The 16,140-nt window shown below is 45.2% G+C and overlaps 1 pseudogene; it reads right to left on the bottom strand.

Moving 5' to 3' along the window:
* Positions 1–4,409: 4,409 nt before the first annotated feature.
* LOC134439283 (NACHT, LRR and PYD domains-containing protein 3-like) lies at positions 4,410–15,473 on the bottom strand (annotated as a pseudogene).
* Between the last annotated feature and the right edge of the window lie 667 nt (positions 15,474–16,140).

Below are 16,140 nucleotides of genomic sequence, written 5' to 3'. Positions count from 1 at the left end.
TACCACCTAGTGCGCATTAGAAAAGGAGACGAGTGGAAAACGGCATTTGTGACACCCACTGGCCACTATGAGTACAAGGTAATGCCCTATGGCCTAGCCAACGCCCCCTCCGTTTTCCAAGGTTTCATGAATGAAATATTCAGAGATTTCCTCCACAAATTTGTGATCGTGTACATTGACGACATATTAATTCATTCTCCAGACCTACCCAGCCACATCCACCACGTCAACCAAGTTCTCACCAGACTCCGGGAACACCAGCTGTTCCTCAAAGCAGAGAAATGTCAATTTCACCTGTCCACCACCCATTTCTTGGGCTACAACATCCATTCCCAGGGAGTCAGCATGGATGACGGCAAGGTCCAAGCGGTCCTGTCCTGGCCTCAACCGGAGACAATCAAACAAGCTCCAGAGATTCCTTGGCTTCGCCAACTTCTACAGACGGTTTATTCACAACTTCAGCCAACTAGCCACTCCACTCACTTCCCTCTTGCGCAACAAGCCCAAACGCCTGCTATGGAACCCCTCTGCTACACAAGCCTTCCTCCATCTCAAGAATGCCTTCGCAACCGCTCCTCTGCTGTGCCACCCAGATCCCGAACTTCCTTTCACGGTAGAAGTGGATGCCTCCAGTACAGGAGTTGGAGCTGTACTATCACAACCGCATGGTGAGCCACCCCGTCTCCTTCCCTGTGCATTCTTTTCAAAGAAGATGAATCCTGCTGAGAGCAACTACGATATCGGAAATAGAGAACTCTTGGCCATCAAGCTGGCAATCGAGGAGTGGCGTCACTGGCTAGAAGGAGCTAAGTTTCCCTTCACTGTGTTCACAGATCACAAGAACCTGCAATACCTACGTGAAGCTAAAAGGTTAAACCCCCGCCAGGCAAGATGGGCTCTCTTTTTCACTAGATTCCACTTCTCCATCCGATATCGCCCAGGCCCTCTCAATGGTCGTGCAGACGCTCTGTCCCGTATTCACTCTCCCGAAGATGCACCAGAGGAACCAGAAACAATCCTGCCATCCAGTGCAATAGTCAGCCCCATCCAGTGGACCTTGGATGAAGAAATCCGTCAAGCCTCAGTATCCGACCCGGCACCCACCGACACTCCTGCCAACCTTATCTATGTGCCAAAAACTATCCGGCGTTCCCTCCTCACCTCTGCACACTCCATACCAGGCACCGGACATCCCGGTGTAAACTCAACACTGACCCTTCTCGAGGACAAGTACTGGTGGCCAGGTATGGCAAGAGATGTTCAAGAATTTGTTCGCAACTGTTATGATTGTGCTATGTCAAAGACCCCTCGCCACCTGCTAGCAGGAAAACTAGTCCCCCTGCCGATTCCACAGAGACCCTGGACACATCTTGGCATAGATTATGCCACTGACCTGCCTTCCTCCAATGGCTACACAAGCATCCTAGTGGTGGTAGACCGCTTCTCGAAGGCATGCAAATTGACCCCCATGAAAGGAGTTCCAACAGCACAGGAGACAGCGGAAGCCCTCTTCACTCAGGTCTTCCGGAACTTTGGATTGCCAGAAGACATTGTTTCGGATAGAGGCCCCCAGTCCATATCCAGGTTTTGGCGTGCTTTCCTTCGTCTACTGGGCGTGACGGTGAGTTTGTCATCCGGCTACCATCCCCAGACCAACGGACAAACCGAGTGCAAAATACAAGAGGTATGTCGCTTTCTCCGTACATACTGCCACCGCCACCCCACGAGCTGGAGTCAATTCCTCCCCTGGGCGGAATATGCACAGAATTCCATCCAGCAATCCACCACAGGATTGACACCATTCCAGTGTGTGCTCGGCCATCAACCGCCCATGTTTCCATGGTCAGGAGAATCCTCAGAAGTTCCGGCAGTCGACCAATGGTTCAAGGAGAGTGAGAGAGTGTGGGCCCGAGCCCACCGTCAACTGCAAAGGGCTCTCCAACGCCGCCGCCACTATGCTGATGCCCGCCGCACACCGGCCCCTGTATACACCGTGGGCCAGAAAGTGTGGCTCTCTACACGGGACCTGCGGATGCGGCACCCCTGCAAGAAACTCAGACCTAAATATATAGGCCCCTTCGTGATCTCCCACCAGATCAACCCTGTTACTTACCGTCTCCAACTTCCACCTGAGTATAAGATTCACCCAGTGTTTCATGTGTCTCTGTTGAAACCGTGTTACTCACCTGATTCTTTGTCCTCCGCAGACCCTGGGATTGCTGTGCCTTCTCCATCGCCACTCCTCCTGGACGAGGGTCCCATCTATGCTGTCCGCCAGATCCTCAAGTCCCGGCGCCGCGGCGGTCGCCTCGAGTACTTGGTTGACTGGGACGGGTATGGGCCAGAGGAGCGCTCCTGGGTTCCTCGCCATGACATCTTGGACCCTGCCATGCTCGATGAATTCCATGTTGCTCACCCCAGTCAGCCTGCACCGCGCCCCCGTGGTCGTCCACCTCGCCGGGTACCCTCGTCCATGGAGATGGTGGCTGGAGGGGGGGTACTGTCACAACTCCACGAAACCCGATACTCACCTCGTCACAGCAATCCCAACAGCAATCATCAATCAGATCCAATTCCCCTGTTTTCTAATTGGTCCCATGATCCACTTACCTTCATCAATGTTCCCATTATCCTCCACACCTGAAGGCCACTCCAGCTGAACTGAATCCGCCACACCTGAAGGCCTCTGCAGCTGAACTGCATTCTCGTTAGCCAGTTATTTAAGTTGGACTCAAAACTGCATTCCTTGTCTGGTCTCGTTGGAAGACACCTTGTTTTGCCTTTTGCTCCAGACCACAGACCTGTATTAACCTAGACTGGCAATGCCCCTCGAAATTTTCGGATTTCTCAGAGCCTCAGAATCGTAGTCCGCCATCTTAGTGGAGACTCCCGTAATTACGTAATGACGTCATGCACCAATGGGTTTTTAAAAAAATATTTTTTTTGCAACACTGGTTCACTAGTTAAGTTGGACCAGGCCATGTGTAACGTCTTTAGAACAATAGCTCTAGTATAAATTAATGTTCTAGAAAAGTCTCGCTCTCAAGTGGCTCGTTATTTTCACAGCTGCAATGTGCTGTGCCGTGTTGTTGCTAGGTTACCTTCAGCGTCCTGGGGGGGGGTATTAATAATAGCACAGTTACCGGTAGCTTCACTGAAAACGTACGGCTTATTTAAGAATATACATACCAATATACACAGTTGTCATTACAGCTGAGTTAAGTACATAAAATAAGCTTTACACACGTAAGCATGGCCGATTCAGTGTCACAAATATCCACAAACCTGCATAAGCGGCAACGAAAACAGTCGGCTTCGGGGTTGCCAGATAACACTGATTATTTTCGTCCATTTTTACCCACAGACCGCCTTCCTCAACGGCCCCGATTGGGCGGGAAACCGCCCGATCTGGCAAGACCGCTCAGCTTCAGGCTCTCTAATAAAACGTTTGGAGGTAGTGAGGGTTATTTCATTATTGGAGTGAGAATTTAGACGTTACGCCTTGTCAAAATCTTACAAAAAATGATTGAAACCCACTTTGATAACGTTGTAATCACCGTTTGAAATCGTATGCATTCCTATGGCTCACAGCTGCGATAGTCTCCACTAGGCGGGGCTACGTCTGTGGGAGGAGCCCACAGGGCGCGAAAAAGGCAAATATGGCTGCGCCCGTACAATCCGAAAAGCTGCCACTGGCTAGAACCGCCCATTGCCAGTCTAGGTTAATACAGGTCTGTGCTCCAGAGCTACTTTGTTGAAGACCTTTGTTTGTTTGTTTGACAAAATCTCCTTTGTTTGAAGTTTGCTGAGATCTCCTTTGTTTTGAAGCTGTTAAAAGAATTAAAGACCTTCAAGTTTCACAGTACTTATCTGCCTCCGATCTCCTCCTGTGTCTGACGTAACAACACACACACACACACACAAGAAAACTGAGGAAATATGATATATATCAACGCACTGACACAACAAACATTATTATTATTAATAATAATAATAATAATAATAATAATAATAATAATAATAATAATAATAATAACAAACAAACACACACACACTTTCAGAGGTGCATAAACAAAGACACTTTACAGATGCTGCTGCTATACTCACTCTAGTGTCTCCAGTTGACAGAGTGGATTTCCTAATGCAGCACTAAGAAGTGCCACTCCAGGGTCCCGCAGATTATTGTAACTAATGTCCAACTGTCTGAGACTTGAGCCTGAGCTGAGGGCTGAACCCAGAGAGGAACAGCTTTTCTCTGTCATATTACAGTCATACAGCCTGGGGAAACATCATGATACATATCAACACACAGACACTGTTGACAACACACACACACACGCACACGCACACGCACACGCACACACACACACACACACACACACACACACACACACACACACACACTGTACTCACTCTAATGTCTCTAGTTGACAGAGTGGATTTCCTAATGCAGCACTAAGAAGTGCCACTCCACAGTCCTGCAGATTATTGCCCCACAGCTTCAGGTGTCTGAGAATGGAGCCTGAGCTGAGGGCTGAGGCCAAAGAGGAACAGCTTTTCTCTGTTAGCTTACATTCATACAGTCTGGGGAAACATCACAATGCATCTCAATACATTGACACTCTTGCATCACACACACACACACACACACACACACACACACACACACACACACACACACACACACACACACACGCGCGCGCGCGCACACAATTAGTGCCTAAACAAGGAGCATTATGGATACTCACTCTAGTGTCTCCAGTTGACAGAGTGGATTTCCTAACGCAGCACTAAGAAATGCCACTCCAGAGTCCTGCAGATTATTCTCATTCAGGTACAGCTGTCTGAGACTTGAGCCTGAGCTGAGGGCTGAAGCCAAAGAGGAACAGCTTTTCTCTGTTAGCTTACATTCAGATAGCCTGGAGAGAAAATATGATACAGCTCAATACACACTCTAATTTCTTTCTTTTTTCCTTCATGCATTTGTTTTTTGTGAAGCACATTGAGTTGCCCCTGTGTATGAAATGCGCTATAGAAATAAACTTCCTGCGTCAAACACACAATTAGTGCATAACCAAATACTTGTTATGGATGTTGTTGTTATACTCACTTTAGTGTGTCCAGTTGACAGAGTGGATTCCCTAAAGTAGCACTAAGAAGAACCACTCCAGAGTCCTGCAGATTATTGTTACTCAGGTCCAACTGTCTGAGACTTGAGCCTGAGCTGAGGGCTGAGGCCAGAGAGGAACAGCTTTTCTCTGTCAGCTTACAACCACGGAGACTGGGGGGAAATCATGGTACATACTGAATCAATACACTGACAGTTTTACCACACACACACACACACACACACACACACACACACACACACACACACACACACACACACACACACACACACACACACACGCAAATTCCACAAATGGACCATTGAAGCATGCCAGTATATGTTTCTCACAGAGTAATCATTAGTAGGGCTGTTCCAGCAGGGTCCGCATGGAGTTTCCTTTCTGCTATAGGAATGGATGAGCACAGTAAGAAGCAGACAGCTTGCCAGATGGGGGGGGGGGGGCAGAGATGGACCGTGCCTCATGCTGGATTTGGAGAAATGAGGAAAGCTTGAGTCCAGGAGCAGATGACAGTGAGCTGCCAAATGCCTGATCACTCTGGTCACATGATACTCTTGCACGGATATATAAACCTGGACTGTCACAGTGCTTTAGTTGCTTGTCCGTCTACCAGCTGGTTTGCATGGCACAGTATTACGCTTGTTTGCCTACTTTGCAAGTACTCTTTGCGAGCCAGCATGTGGTATTGCAGCTTATGTCATTTGATAGCTTGCTAGCTACATCTCATGCCTGAATTTGTGCGCTAACATGTAACAGTACTTGTTAACTTGCTTGTTGCATTGCGTACTTGATGCAGATAAGACTCTAAAAGGCTTTTTCTAAAAATGAAATCCTCATTATAGAAGGCATTTGATTTTATATCCCCTCTATGACAGTTCAAAACATGTCCAACTGACACTCTCAATAGCATTGTGACACTGGGCTGCACAAAAGGAAATATATATTTCGGCCTCACACATGTAAGAGACAGCTCTAAATAGTACCTCAATAAAGCAGTTTGGAAGAATGGTTCCATGCAGAATGTTTCAGTGATGGAGGAGGATGGGGACTAGGATATTTGCTTAATCCTCACACAAACTGGCAGTTAAGGATACAACTAATTTAAATGTTGATTGTAGACGAATCTCATATCAAACCAAAACAACTTAAATTGGCGCTATGTAGGATTTAAGGTTTAATTAAGCACTGTTCCGAGTCAGCTGATGCTTATTTGAGTCAACTGTAAGTGAATGATGACTCTCGCGACCTCTTTCACGGTCAGTTGTCAGAGAACCCTGAATATAACTTTTGACAGAGCGACCCGAACGTGTGACCTGGGAAACACTTCTCCTATGAAGAATTCGCAATACATATTTACATTTGTATCAACTGCTGGAATTCTGATATGAAAACATTCTCACAGCGAGCTTAATTAAACAGCATTTTTTCATAATTGTAGATTTTGAGACAGGCATGCCACGGGCACCGTGCAAACTACATCATCCTACATTGTGTCAGTCAATCCTGTTAAACCAACATATTTTCATTTATTCTCAATGTTAAATGTGATTCCATCGGGCGGAAATACTTTCCACAATTTTATTCGGTAAATAAAATATCGACACACACAAACGTAATCAATGCAGGAACAGAGAATGTGCTAAGTATGATGTTGCTATGTCACAATAGTGTCTCCAGTTGACAGAGTGAATTTCCTAAAGCAACACTAAGGCCCCGTCCAGATGACATCGCGACACGATTTTTTTAAAATCCGAGATGCAATCGAGTTGCAACCATACAGCATGTTTCAGCGAAAAGATCAGGTCCTGATGACAACGACAGGCTTGCTGAAAATGATGACGAACACATGCAGAATACACATTTCCTCATGTGAAGTTGTTGAGAGCAAAGTATTCGCTAATTGCCGTGATCGCCCATACTCTTATCATGCAAATGACCTGTCAAGCTGGGTAGCCTACACTTCTGTTCAGTGGATGCAGCAAGTAGGCTAGATGAGATTCAGAACTAGGTTATTTGTAGACCTATCAAATTAAATTGCCCGACTATCTGATTAATGTCGAGGTTACCCCTCCTGACATTTGTTTTATGCGCAACAGGTCGGTGCGTTATTAATATTGAATAGCCTACAGCCAGCAGGTTTTGTATGGGACATTACACCAGTCTCAGACAGTGCCAGTAAAGTTTCGAATATTTTGAACAGACACAGCATGTTTTGTTTTAGATCTACAGACAGATGACATGGCTTGTTGAAAAGCTGAAGATCTCAGCTTTTTATTACTGAAAACGGTACATTTCTAGCACCTCCCATTCCGAAGTTCAGTCCATTTTAAGCGACATATAGTTTAACACCCCCCCCCCCCCTTTGTAAAAAGCGAAAGATGGTTTCGTTATGCGCTTTACTCTCCGCAAGCGTGTAAATATAGCAGGTTCAGAATATCAGAATGTACAAGCTGCATAATTGAACATTAGGCTACCAGATGCCACAGAGACAAGTTAGATAAAACATCAGGCTCATGCTGCTTAGCACCATGCTTCGTGACAAAGTTGCTCTTACAAGAATAGGCTAAGTATGCATGCTGCAGCCTCTGGAATATTTTGGAAGACATTAGAACAATCACCAATGAGTTTACAGTCTACGTAACTGGTTGTCCCTCATGAAGTTTATGTAAGTCTGATGTCTTTACTCCTTTCATTAGTTATGATGTTTTGGATGCAGGAGGAGCATGTTAGGCCTACTAAGGGAATTTCTCCTCCCAACATGTGTACTAGCATTTGCTGCTAGCCGAATTATTTTCAAAACCAGCATCGCATAGTTGTTATTTTTCATTATGCTGAGTGCTATGTGGAAAAATGGGCTACCAGCTTTGCACATGTGGCACCTTGTGTAGCTTGTGGAGTGACTAGAGTAGCGAATCATTGCCATCTAGGCACCTGTTGATTGTGTTATCTACACTTTATGCTGCTTTTTTAATTTGAGAAGTTTAAACTAAGGTGTTGAAGACCAATATCGGGGAGGTTTTTCTCCCTCCTCTGTGGAGGCTGCTGTGCGCTCACGCACACCGCTTCTGTCTCCTCCTCTTTTTGCCCATTAAGCCTGTTTCGACTAGTCTCTAAAGACATATAAATTGCTGATAACTGTTTGGGTGCACTGTTAAAAGATAATATGAAGCTTTGCTTCGTGTTTGTCAGGGTTTTTTTGTCAGATAGCCTAACATTAAAATATGGACTGGGGATTTTGAACACGAGTGACCCACACAGGGCAGTTTAAAACTTAAAATATTGACCGTGGTAGAAATGAAAGAGAGCCTCCACAGTCCACACAAACAGTTGTCTGATGATGCCATTGTGCATGGAATTAATGTTGTGCGCAAAGTGGTCACTGTGAGGATACCTCACTGTTTTTGGCCATGTGGCTGTGACGCAGATGTAAACAAATCCGTTTCGGCTGGAACAATGGCAACGCAAACGCCTGCGTTACTCGATTTTCACACTCTGGAACCCATTATCCAAAAAACTCGTTTTGGGCTACCCAGAACGCCGATTTCATAAGATTTCATATGGCTAGGCCAGGGGAACGTTGTCATTGGCATAGAAAAACATTCCTGTGTGGCTAGCACCTAAGAATAGCCACTACAGAGTCCAGCAGATTATTGTTACTCAGGTCCAGCTGTCTGAGACTTGATCCTGAGCTTAGGGCTGAAGCCAGAGAGGAACAGCTTTTCCATGTCAGTTTACGTCATACAGCCTGTGGAAACATCATGATACATCTCAACGTACTGACACTTTTACAACACACACACACACACACACACACACACACACACACACACACACACACACACACACACACACACACACACACACACACATTCACTCATTCAAAATATGACAGAATTGGTGCTTAAACAAAGGCATGTTATAGATGCTGTTACTATACTCACGTTAGTGTCTCCAGCTGACAGAGTGGATTTCCTAATGCAGCACTAAGAATTGCCACTCCAGAGTCCTGCAGATTACTGCTGTTCAGGTTCAGCTGTCTGAGACTTGAGCCTGAGCTGAGGGCTGAAGCCAGAGAGGAACAGCTTTTCTCTGTCAGCTCAAAGGTTTCCACACACAAGCTGGAGAAACATCATGACACACACACACACACAGACACAGACACAGACACACACACACACACACACACACACACACACACAGACACACACACACACACACACACGTAATGTGGGGATTGTTACAAAGTGTAACATCAATGGGGAGATTAATGCAAAAAGGGGATCGAAGTGTATTTAATGAAAATTTGCCAAAAATGAGGAGCCAATGTTCCTATATTCAAAAGGCAAAAGGTACAAAATTGTTTAACATGTCATCACAATTACTTTTACAATGCGCACACACAGAAACACACATAGACTAGAAGCATTTCCAGAAAAAGGCCCTTTATAAGGGTGTTAGAAGCATTTTTTAGTAAAAGTTGGGAACCTAGTTTTCTAAGACAATTAGAGTACCCTGAATTCAGCTAGCCTGGTTCCCAAGCTGAATTTTGAGTTTTTGACCATGAAATGGGCAAAAAACAAAATGGCCGCCGAAATTCTTGATTTTGGGCAGAATACGTTAGAAAGTATCACTTCTCCATGGAAATAAATGTGCAATGCTCACATATTTGCATTTAAGATGTATTCCTACACTTACACAAAGGCAAAATGTCATGGCAAAAAGATAAAAAATACTATAATTATGCCTTTTTATAATGTGATATCCTCGTTAACTGGCATTCAATAGCAATAGCCTCCGTAAAGCACATTATCATACACAGTTGTCATTCAATAAGATTTGGAAAGAAAAAGAGAGAGAAAGAAGATAGTATTATCTAAAAAACTAAATATTGGAACATGAATATGTCCCCGGTTCTTTGAAGGAGATGAGTGAGCCATCTCTATGGGAGCACACTCTCAGCTGTACGATTAGCTGAAGACCTTTGCAATCACGCCAAAGGTCCAATCAACTGCGTCGTGGGCGGGATGTCCACTTTCTCAAAACCGAAAATAAGCCACTTTGATGCCAAACCTCTCTTCGGCTGTCGGCAACGAGGGTGTCTTGAGAGATGGCTCACTCATCTCCTTCAGAGAACCGGGGACATATTCATGTCCTAATGTTCTCTTTCAGTCGAATCGTTTGCATATCTATGGGAGAGTTACAATCACTCCCGATTGCTGGTCCAAACTAGGCAGAACTCCAAGAGCCTCCTGTAAGGATAGCACTCCTATCACCCTACAGACAATCAGTGGTCGTGCCCAGAACCCTATGTTCCTGTGGCAATGTGGTCACATCTAGCCGGTAGAACCGGACAAAGGTGGCGGGGTTGGCCCAACCAGCCGCTCTGCACACGTCTGAAACTGCTGCACCCTTGAAGAGAGGACAAGATGTAGAGACCGCACTGGTAAAGTGAGCCCTAATCTGAGCCGGGGGTTGGCGACCCTTGGACTCATATGCCAGGGCAATGGTTTGAACCAACCATTTGGAGACCTCTATTTTAAAACTGTGAGCCCTGTAGAGGGCTTTATGAAGCACACAAACAGCTGTCCTGTTCATGTACATGCGTAAAGCGTGCACAGGGCACAAGTTGTGTTGTCCCCTCTCTTCCACGGATCTGAAAGGTGGTGTGCAAAAGCAGTTTGGAGAGACCCCTCTTGGAGGGGCTCGAAAGGGGCCCCACACATAGCCTCCAGTACTAGAGAGATATCCCAGGTGACGTAGCACGGGGCGTAAGTATCTAGTGGATGGGCACTCAGAGTGTTGGAACTGAATCCTACATGGCACAATGAAATCGCTGCAAAGTAGACTTAAATGGTAAAGCATTGTCTCCCCCCAATAAGTCTTGTAGAAAGGACAACACCATCTGTACTGAACACTGAGAAGTTGTCTTGTCGCGTTGGTCACAGTAGCGTTCGAAGACAGACCACTTCAGGTTATACAGTGTCCCAGTAGATTGGGCCCTGGCCCCTTGAATTGTCCTGATAACGTTATCCAGAAAACCGGTTAGGTTCAAATGTTCCCTTGCCAGACTCATAGGGGCAGGTGGCCCCTAGGCTGGGGGATGTCCTCCTGGTCCGGTGCCAGACTCGAACCTGCAGGAGAGAGGAAAGTAGCAGGAGGGGCCGAAGCCCCTACGCTCTCAGCTGAGGCCCCTGAGCCCCGTGGGTTAAGGTTGGACAAACCCTGAGAAATCTCGCCTCCTTGCAGGAGGGGGAAAAAGGGAGGCGTCAGACGAAGGCGCTCGTGGTGTATTATACAGGACTTTTGGAGTCTACAAGCGCGCCATGAATGGTGACGGGGTGCGATTTTATGCCAAGCGCAATGGCCTGCGGTGATGGCCAAGGGGCTCCGAGGCAGCTGCTCGAGCTGGGGAAGCCACATCAGCCACTAGGGTGGTGGTCAGTCCCTGCTGTATGAGATTCTCTGTGGTGGCAGGGAGTTGGGATGAAAAGTCGTCCACCTTAGGCGGGAGATCGAAGCACTTTGCCTGGGGGGAGTCAGAGTCTGACTCCACTGAAATGCGTTGCCAGTAGTCGACCGTAGTCAAGAGAACAAAGAGACAGAGCAGGCTAGAACTAGTCAAGCTCTCGTAACTCGTGTCGTTCAGGGTACTCGTGACCTCAGTCAGGAGACGTGAGTCCAAGGAACTGGGTACGCACAAATGTGTGTAAAGAACTTTTACTCCATATTGTTTCTAATCTGCGGTGAGTAGGTTCCGTCATTGTGAAGTTTCTTGCTGCCATGGAGGACACTGTACATTCCATATGTTTGATCTGCAATGTGTGATCTCAGGTTAAAAGAGACTGTCCACCTACACAAAGCTGAGGCTGTCTCGGTGATCGCAATGATGCTCTTTTATTGCCTGTGACATTTACCCACTTCATAGCCTGATCAGAATCTGGCTAAACTTGTATGTTCCTGTCCAAAATGTGAAGATATAACAATGCATTTGTATTCAAAGTATCAAAATGTGTGCAAAACGTGTGCAGTAGCGCATAGTAGGACTATTGGCAAATACAACGCAGCAGTCTGTTGTTCCTTTGATGACAGTGACTGATTGAACACTGACCAAGAAGTCTTCATGTCTAAGTTTTGACAGTGCAAGAAGAAAGCTAGGTCCGTGGCCTTTGCTTGTTTAGCATACTTATGCTCCTCTCCAGATTGTCCAAAGCATGATTCAGCAATGGGTGCTGAACAAGATGGTTTGAATGTCCTAGGAGTAATCCTGAGAGGATGTAGTTCCATCAGGGCATTTGGCACATTTAATGAAGGGCCTATGTCTAGTGGACACCTCATATCTTTAACAGAATCATCAATTGGTTGGCCTCTCTGCCATGCTGCCATTTGTGTTGCATGGGAAGTATTCTTCCCATCAAGTGTTTCATCCAGGATGTCAATGTTATCACATGTGTAGTGGATGAATTTATCTGCCGCAATGTTTGTTGGAATAATGGCACCACTCTCTTGGTTCAGTGTTTTTACAGTGCTCTCAGCTAAGGAGGATCTGGACTTGGAGGACCTGGTTGTAACTCAGACAATGACCTGCCAGGTTGAATTGTCGTATTAGGTCTTTTACCCAATAGCTTGATGAAGAGTACAAGCAAGACCGACATGTTTCAGAGTCCATTTTTTGCCATGACTGACACAATAAACAAGGACTTAAGCCTCATTCAGAACAGTACTTTGAGCAAGTTTTTCCTTGCTACCAATTCCATCATCTTCAAGAGATGTCTGGCCACTAACAATCAGGCTGAGTAGCATGTATAGACTATCTCAAATGTGTGCAATAGTATCTTATAAATATGTAAAATATGTCTGAACATTTTTCAAAATGACACAAAATAACTTATGTTTTATGTAATATCATGGTGTCATCTAGCGATTTCTGGACAGTTTTCAGAGAGCTAATAGCAACTTTAAGTGATTGTTTGGAAACACTAAATACTGCACGTTATGGTAAGTATTTCTAAAATACTTATATCAATTTTCTTAACCATATAAACACACATAGGCTACAAATATCTTATTAGAAAAGCTAAATATTTGAAACGTTTAGGCTAACACCTACAATATTAGCATTATTAGCATTCTAGAAGCTATTTTATACTTTTTAAAATCCTCTATAGTAGATACATTCATCAAGAAACATTATTGGGACACAAAATGTTAGAAAAGAGCATTTATTTCCAAGTACAGCAATACTTGGTAAAAATGCTCTGTCAAAAATAGCGTATTTTGGCAGCCATTTTGTTTTTCAAATTTAACTGTCAAAACCTCAAAATCCAGCTTGGGAACCAGTCTAGTTGAATTCAGCACACTTAAATTATGTTAAGTACATAGGTTCCCAACTTTTACTAAAAAATGCTTCTAACATTCACAAATATGAAAAATGTGTCTAGACTAACACAAACACATACACACACACACACACACACACACACACACACACACACACACACACACACACAGAAACACACACACACACACACACACACATACAATTATAGTGGTGTTTTAGGATTGACTTACTCCGCTGATCTGGAGGCCTTGACCACAGGCATCAGCCTCAGCAGACATTCCTCTGATTCACCATATGCCCCCAGATTAAACTCATCCAGCTGCTGTTCTGAGGTCAGCAACACAAACACCACAGCAGACCACTGTGCAGAGGAGAGTTTGGTTCCCTTTCGACTTCCAGAGCTCCTCAGGTAGCATTTGATTTCATCCACTAGGAGCTGGTCATTCAGCTCATTGAGGCAGTGGAACAGATTTATGCATTTCTCCGGGGAGGGACTCTCCCTGATCTTCTGCTTGATGTACTGGACAGTTTCACATATGGTCTGTGATTGGATGGTTTCCTTTGGCAGGATATCTCTCAATAGACTCTGATTGGACTCCAGTGAGAGGCCCAGAAGGAAGCGGAGGAAAAGGTCCAGATGTCCAGTGTCACTTCGTAAGGTCAGATCTACTGCACTCTTGTGCATCTCATACACAGACACGGGCCTAGACGACTGAACAAGAGTAGATGGGAAGGCGGCTGGCCTTGGGTTGGTTAGGTGAAGAACATTTTCCTTGTGGATGATGAACGTGAGGTGCACATATAATGCTGCAAGATGCTCCTGAATGCTGAGATGCACAAAGCAGAACACCTTCCCCTGGTACAGCCCAGCTTCCTCTCTGAAGATCTGGGTACACACTCCTGAGTACACTGATGCCTCTGTGATGTCAATGCCGCACTCTCTCAGGTCCTGCTTATAGAAAATCAGATTGCCCTTCTGCAGCTGCTGAAAAGCAAGTTTCCCCAGTTTGAAAATCATCCCTTCATCCATCTCTTTTCTGTTTGAGTACTTCTGTTTGAATCATCAGGAAGCGTGTGTACATTTGAGTCAGAGTCTTGGGGATCTCACCTGTGTTTCTATCCCTCAACATTATCTCTAGCACAGTGGCTGCAATCCAGCAGAAGACAGGAATCTGGCACATGAGGAAGAGGGTCCTGGATGACTTCAGGTGGCCGATGGTTCTGCTAGCCAGGTTCTCATCACGGACTCTCTTCCTGAAGTACTCTTCCTTGTGGGGGTCACTGAACCCCCATATTTCTGACACCTGGTCCACACACTCTGGAGGAATCTGATTGGCTGCAGCTGGTCTGGAGGTAATCCAGAGGAGAGCAGAGGGCAGCAGATTCCCCATGATGAGATTTGTCAGCAAAGCAGACACTGTGGTTGCTTCTGTTACATCACAACAATTTGAGATGGAATGGAATCTCAGAGGAATCCGGCACTCATCGAGACCATCGAAGATGAACAGCACTTTGCATTTGTCATCAGTGAAAAGGCTGATATCATAGATGTCACCACAGAATCGTTTAATTAGACCCACTAAACTGAGATGTTCCTCCTTCACTAAGTTAAGCTCACGGAAGGGAAGAGGAAATATGTAGTGGACATCCTGATTGGCTTTTCCCTCAGCCCAGTCCAGAATGAACTTCTGCACAGAGACCGTTTTCCCAATGCCAGCCACTCCCTTTGTCAGCACAGTTCTAATGTCCTTTTCTTGTCCAGCTAAGGGTTTGAAAATATCATTGCATTTGATTGGTGTGTCATATGCATCTGATCTCTTGGATGCTGCCTCAATCTGTCTGGCCTCATGCTCATCGTTGACTTCTCCACTGCCCCCCTCTGTGATGTAGACCTCTGTGTAGATCTCATTGAGGAGTGTGAGGTTTCCTTGCTTGGAGATTCCCTCAGTCAAACACTGGAACTTCTCCTTCAGAAGTCTTTTATGATCTTGTGGTATCTCAAACATCTGTTTATATCTGTAACTCAGGAAAACAGGCGTGCTTGTTAGGTATATGTTGTTCAGGGGCGGAGTGGCCCACCGTTTCCCACCGGGAGAATTTTCCCCTTGGCGGCCCTCTTTAAAAAAACAAAACAAAAAAAAAAACAAACAAAGTGAACAGTATGGTTTCCTAACCAAAAAGACAAAAGCCACGAAATCTGCAGTCGTACTACATGTGAACATTAGTGTAGTCAAAATATCAACCTGAATTGGAGAATTTAGCCTACACCTTGATGAAATGCACAGCCAGTGGTGTAGTCTATGTAAAACGCAGGTATACGCACCCATTTCAAAATTTCAGGGATTGCAGTATACCCACTTAAAATGGATTGATCCATTATTTACAATAGCACAAATATATACAGTACACATAAAAAAATGCTCAAATATACAGTATACCCACTTCAAAAAGTAGACTACACCACTGGAGCCATCATCACAGTCCAAAGCATTCATAGGCCTACTAGGTTAGGCTACATCACGCTACTGTTCCATGCAAATGTGCACTCCACTGTCATTTTGACAGTTTGAAATTGAAATATCGTTTAAGGAAGACGGATGAGCATGGGCACAAAGTTTTGAGTGTGGGGATTTTTAGAAGAGTAGGCTTACAAAATATAGTAGGCCTATAGAT

The sequence above is a fragment of the Engraulis encrasicolus genome, chromosome 22 (assembly GCF_034702125.1).
Source record: "Engraulis encrasicolus isolate BLACKSEA-1 chromosome 22, IST_EnEncr_1.0, whole genome shotgun sequence".
NCBI lineage: Eukaryota > Metazoa > Chordata > Actinopteri > Clupeiformes > Engraulidae > Engraulis > Engraulis encrasicolus.
Note: the sequence above shows the minus strand (reverse complement) of the source record. Positions and strands in the feature narration are given on the sequence as shown.